Source organism: Pteropus medius, unplaced genomic scaffold (genome assembly GCF_902729225.1).
Source record: "Pteropus medius unplaced genomic scaffold, Ma_sr-lr_union100, whole genome shotgun sequence".
Lineage (NCBI taxonomy): Eukaryota > Metazoa > Chordata > Mammalia > Chiroptera > Pteropodidae > Pteropus > Pteropus medius.
The window spans coordinates 454,501-460,824 of NW_024342471.1; the positions used below are offsets into that span (position 1 = coordinate 454,501).

General features: G+C 32.7%; 1 pseudogene; it reads right to left on the bottom strand.

Annotated features, from left to right (window-relative positions):
- Nucleotides 1–1,689: 1,689 nt before the first annotated feature.
- LOC120604218 (uncharacterized) lies at nucleotides 1,690–1,804 on the bottom strand (annotated as a pseudogene).
- Between the last annotated feature and the right edge of the window lie 4,520 nt (nucleotides 1,805–6,324).

Consider the following 6,324-nt stretch of genomic DNA (forward strand, 5'->3'; position numbering starts at 1 on the left):
GATCAAACTGAGAAGAAGTGACATCTTGAAAATATTGAATCTTCTTACTGATGAATACTGAATATCTCTCTGCTTATTTAGTTCTTTGATTTCATTCATCAGTTTTGTAGTTTTCCTTATGTAGATCTTATGTACATATTTTGTTAAATTTATACCTAAATATTTCATTTTTTGGGAGGTGCCGACATAAATAGTATTGTGTTTTTAATTTCAAATTTCACTTTTTCATTTCTGGTATTTAGGAAATTAATGACTTTTTTATATTAATTTTGTTTCTTTAAATCTTGTTGTAATTCCAAGAGTTTTTTGTCATTTTTTTTTCAGATTTTTTGTATGGACAATTATGTCATCTGTAAACAAGTTTTGTTTATTCCTTCCCAATCTGTATGCATTTTATTTCTTGTTTTTGCTGTGTTGCATTAGCTAGAACTTCCAGTATGATGCTGAAAAGGAGTGGAGAGTGGGGGCATCCTTTTTCGCACTTAATTTTAATGAGAAAGCTTTGAGTTTCTCATTGTTAAAAAAGATATTAGCTGTAGGTTTTTATAGATACTCTTCATCAAGTTTAGAAGTTCTGCTCTATTTCTAGTTTATGGAGAGTTGTTTTTTTTTTTTTTTTTTTAATCATGACCGAGCATTGCATTTTGTTAGATGCTTTTTCTGGATCTATTAATATGATCATATTATTTTTCTTTTTCAGTCTATTGATTTGATGGATTACATTAATCAATTTTTGAATGTTGGATCTGCCTTCTATATCCATGATAAATTATCCTTGGTTGTGGTGTATAATTCTTTTTTATACATTTTTGGACTTGATTTGCTAATATTTTGTTGAGAATTTTTGTATCTTTATTCATGAACGATATTAGCCTGTGGATTTTTTCTTGTAATCTCTTTGCTTGTTTTTGGTGTTAGAATATACTAATCTCATAGAATGAGTTAGGAAGTATTCCTTCTGCTTTTACCCTCTGAAAGCTATTATAGAGAATTAATATAATTTCTTCCTTAAATGTTTGTTAGAATTCACAGAACCCATCCGGGCCTTGTGCTTTGTGGTTTGAAAGGTTTTAAATTATTGATTTGATTTCTTTAGTAGATATAAGGCTGTCCATATTGTCTGTTTCTTGTGTGAGTTTTGGCAGATTGTATCTTTCATGAAATTGGTTTATTCCATTTATTTAAAAGTGTGTTGTTCAATCTTCATGTATTTTTGGATTTTCTATTTATCTTTCTGTTATTGAATTCTAGTTTAATTTCATTGTGGTCTGAGAGTGGACATTGTATGATGTGTGTTTTACGGCCAGAAAGTGGTCTGCCTTGGCGAATGTTCTATGTGAGCTGGAAAAAAATGTGTTCTGCTGTTGTTGGATGAAGTTGTCTATAGGTATCAATTATATCCAGGTGATTGAAGGTATTATTGAGTTCAACTGTGTCTTTTCTGACTTTTTGCCCGTTCATTTCTGACAGACGGGTATTGAAGTTTCCAACTATGTTAGTGGATTCATCTATATCTCTTTGCAGCTCTGTTAATTTTTGCCTCATATGGTTTAATGCTTTGTTGTTAGGTGCGTACATGTTAATTTTTATTTTTATTTTATTTTTTTTAGTAAGGCAACCTTTGGTTGACCTCAGAGATTGTAAAGACCTTGTCAGCTTACAATCCCTTATTTTTATTTTTATTTTTCACACCTACCGCACCTGGTCTTCCTAGGTGGTCTCCCATCCAATTACTAACCAGGCTCAACCCTGCTTAACTTCCGAGATCAGGATCAGGCTTGTTCAGGGTGGTATGGCCTTAGACAGGTGCATACATGTTAAGTCTTGTTATGTCTTCTTGGAGAATTGACTCCTTTATCATTAAGTAATGCCCTTTTTTATCACTGATAACTTCCCTTGCTCTGAAGTAGACTCTGTTTGAAATCAATATTTTAAATTAATGCCTTCTTTTGATTGGTGTTAGTATGGTATATTTTTCTCTACTCATTTACTTTTAATCTATATGTGTCTTCATATTTAAAGTGAATTTCTTGTAGACAACATATAGTTGGGTCTGTTTTTTAGTCTCTTCTGACAACCTCTGTCTTTTAATTGGTATACTTAGACCACGGACATTCAAATGATTATTGATATAGTTGGATTACTGTCTATTATATTCATTACTGTTTTCTATTTGTTCTTCCTAATTCATTGTTCCTATTTTTGTCTTCTACTCTTTTTATCTTTCATTGTTTCATTGAACATTTTATACATTTATATTTTCTCTACTTTCTTAGCATGTCACTTATATTCCTTTTTTGACCTATTTTAGTGGTTGCTCTAGAGTTTGCAGTATACATTTAAAACTATCCAAGTCAACTTTCAGGTAACACTACACCACTACATGAGTAGTGAGAATTGTTTATAATAACAAAACAATCCTAATTCCTCTCTTCCATATCTGTATCACTGCTGCCAATCATTTTACTTATATAAAAGCATATATAAGCATATCTATATCTGTGCATGGTATATACTTAAACTTACATAATTGAATGCATTGTTGGTATTATTATTTTGAACAGTTATCTGTTACATCAATTAAGAATAATAAAGAGTTTTTATTTTATCTTCACTTAATCTTTGATGCTCTTCCTTTTTTTCTGTACATCTGAATTTCTGTCCTATATTATTTTACTATATAAAGAACTTCGTTTCACATTTCTTGCAAGGTTGGTATATTTGGCAACAAATTCTATCAATTTCTGTTTCTCTGAGAATGTCTTTATTTTTCCTTCACTTTTGAAAGATAATTTCTCAAGGCACAGAATTTTAGGTTGTTTTTTTCTTAATCTCTCTCAATACTTTTAAATATTTCACTCCGGTATTTTTTTGCTTACATGATTTCTGAGAAGTTGGATATATTTCTTATCTTTGTTCTCTTATAGGTCAGGTGTTTTGTTTTTTTTTTTTCCTTGATTCTTTCAAGATTTCTTCTTTATCTTTGATTTTCTGTTTGAAAATGGTATGCCTATGTATAGTTTTTGTTTTGGTATTTATTCTACTTGGTGTCATCTGAGCCTCCTAGATCTGTGGTTTGGTGTCTGACATTAATTTGAAGAAATTCTCAGTCACTATTGTTTCAAATGTGTCTTCTGTTCCTCACTCTCCCTCTCTTTTTTTTTTCCTTCTGGTATTCCCATTCTGCATATGTTATGCCTTTTGTCAATGTCCCACAGTTTTTGGATAGTCTGTCCTGTTTTTTCAATCTTTGTTCTGTTTGCTTTGAGTTTTCGAGGATTTTATTAATATATCCTCTACCCCAGAGATTGTTTTCTCAGCCGTGTCTAGTCTACCAATGAGCCCATCAAAACCATTCTTCATTTCTGTTAGTGCGTTTTATCTCTAATATTTCTTCTTGGTTCTTAGGATTTCCATCTCTCTGCTTCCATTGCCCATCTGTGGTTGCACGCTGTCTGCTTTATCCATTAGAGCCCTTAATATATTAATCATAGTTGTTTTAAATTCCTGGTCTGATAATTCCAACATACCTGCCATGTTTGGTTCTGATGCTTACTCTGTCTCTTCAAAATGTGTTTTTGGTATGCTTTGTACTTTTTTCTTGATAAGCCACACATGATGTACAGGATAAAAGGGACTCCTGTAAATTGTCTTTTAGCAATGTGGTGGTGAGCTACAGGGGAGGAAAGGCATTCTATAATTCTATGATTAGATCTGTCTTTTAGTGAGCCTCTGGACTGTGTAGGCTTGACAAGTGGTGTTTTTCATTTTTTTCCTGCCCCTTACATGGGATGCATTGGCTAAAGTGAGTTGGAGTTGGCTATTTCACTTCCTCCAGGTTAGTTAGGCTCTGACAATACCCTAGCAAGTTAGGCTTAGGTTAGTTAGCTAGTTTCCCCTGAAGACATTCTTTCTTAGGAAGAACAGAATGCTCTGGTGTATTTATTTCAAAATGGTTCCTTTTCTCCTCCCTCTGGTAGATGCAGGAGATTTTCACTGGTATTTATTGTGGGAACCTGGTAAGGCTCTGGAGGTAAATTTAAAAATATTCTGCCCACCCCACCAACACACACTCTATCCCCCTAAGGCTGGGTCTCTGTGGGGTTTTTAACTCTCATAATTGTCTACACCGAGGTTTTAGCAACTTGTCTAGTGTAAAATAGGTTTAGATCCTGAGGTGGTTTCTGCTTGTGAGTCTGTTCTCTGGCATGTTATGATTCGTTGTATTCCCCTGACTCTCCAGTTTTGGGGGCAGAAGTTTGCCCTCTGACCTCCCCCCTGTTAAGGATCCAAGAAGTTTTTGATTTTTCAGTTCGTTCAGCTTTCTACTTCTTGTTAGGATAGAGTGGCAACTTTGAAGTTTCTTACATGTGGAACTGGAAACTGGAAGTGTCATCAGTGTATTTTTAAAAAAATTTATTTTGAAATAATTTTAGACATGCAGGAAGTTGCACAAATATTAGAGTGTGTACCATTCAGCCAGTTTCCCTAAATAGTGACATTTCACCAGTGAATTCTTGACAAAGAGTTAAGGAAAAAAACAAAAACAAAAACAAATCTTACATAAACTTCCAGAGAATAGAAAAGAGGGATCACATCCCAGCTTTCTTCAGAGCAGCATCCTCTCGAATATCTGATAAGGAAAATAAATGCATATAGGGAAAACTACAAGCCAATCTGTCTGACTCAAAATATCCTAAACAAAATATTTTTTAAAATCCAGTGTTTTATGGAAACAAAACATATCATGACCAAATTGGTTTCATATCAATTAAACAAGGGTGGTTTAAGATTTTAAAATCAATGAAATCAGATGAAAGGGAAAATCATATGATCTTCTGATGAGAAAACATATATAATTAAATTTAACTTTATATTTAAAAGAAACTCTTAGTAAGCTAGGAATGAATGGGAACTTTCTTAATCTGATAAATGTATCTCTAAAAACCCAATAGCAAACATGCTGTGATGAGATGTTGAAAGCCTTCCCTGTGAGCTCAGGAACAGTGGAAAATCTTATATTTTATAATCTAATAGTGCTACCTCAAGAAGAAATGTCTATTTTAGGGCAGTTGGGCACTTTCCCCTTATGGAAGATCCAAAAAATCAATGGGCAGTATTCAAAAGTAGGCCTGCCAACAGGAGTTTCCTATGAAGAAATTCATTGTCTTTTAAAGGAAAGGGTTTGACCAAAAAACGCAATGACCTAATCCAACTATTTTAAATGGCTTAATTGTATGTTTTGTTCTATTTGGATTGGATGGTAACTATGAAATTAAAGATGATGCATTTTGTTAATGTTGAAATCTGGCTGGACTATGATTAATGAGATGCCTCATATTCTAGTCACATTGATTGCCTTAATCATTGTCCATTTCTTTTTTTCGTACATTAATTACAGCATAAATTTGTGTATTCTGTAGACTGCCATTTTCTTCACAAGGGAATAAACTTAGATTAATTGTTAAGAAAATTGACTTCAGGGACCTCTCTCATACTTACCATCCATCTTCATGAATTTGTATTATTGAGTAAAAGTGATTAAAATGCCTAATTTTCTATTTTATATTAAGGTAAAACCTAGAAAAGCTTTGCATACCCAAGGGCAATAGTGAATTTTCCCACATTTTATGGCTTTTCTAGTTCCCCCTAGTCTATTTAATTTTATTATAATAATATAATTTTGATATTAGAGACTTTAGAGGTCAACACCAACTTTTTCCCCAATGCTTTGGAAATAGACTTTGTGTGAATGAAATGTACTATTTTAGAAGGTCACTGTTCCACTGCTGAATAGCTAATTGTTGGGAAATTCTTCCTTTTATTTCTCACAAGAGTGAAATATATTCTTCGTGGGTAAAGTTCCATGTCTAATTCATTGATTATTCAGACTTCCCTTTTTTTTTTTATCATATGTCACATTCTCACCATCTTCAGAAAGCTATTTTGATTCTTCATGTTTTATTTCATTTCTTTTTTACCGATTTCATTTATTCTCATAATCCTCATCTCTAATAAGATAATGGTATTTCAGACAGGTAGACATAATCAAAAACCCTCTTGGATATTAAGACATATGGTACACACACTGAAGAACATTGCTGCATTAGGGTCTTTTGAAACATCTTTTCTGGGTACTGACCATGGACCCCAGACTTCCATATTTCTCTCCTAAAATTTTTCATACATAAAATGGTATGAAAAATAATCTTTCCTCTCATAACCTAACATAATAACATATCGATGTAATAACATGTTAATGACAGAAATTTCACTTCCATGAAGGCAGAGACAATTGTCTTTCTCTTTATATTATATTTATGG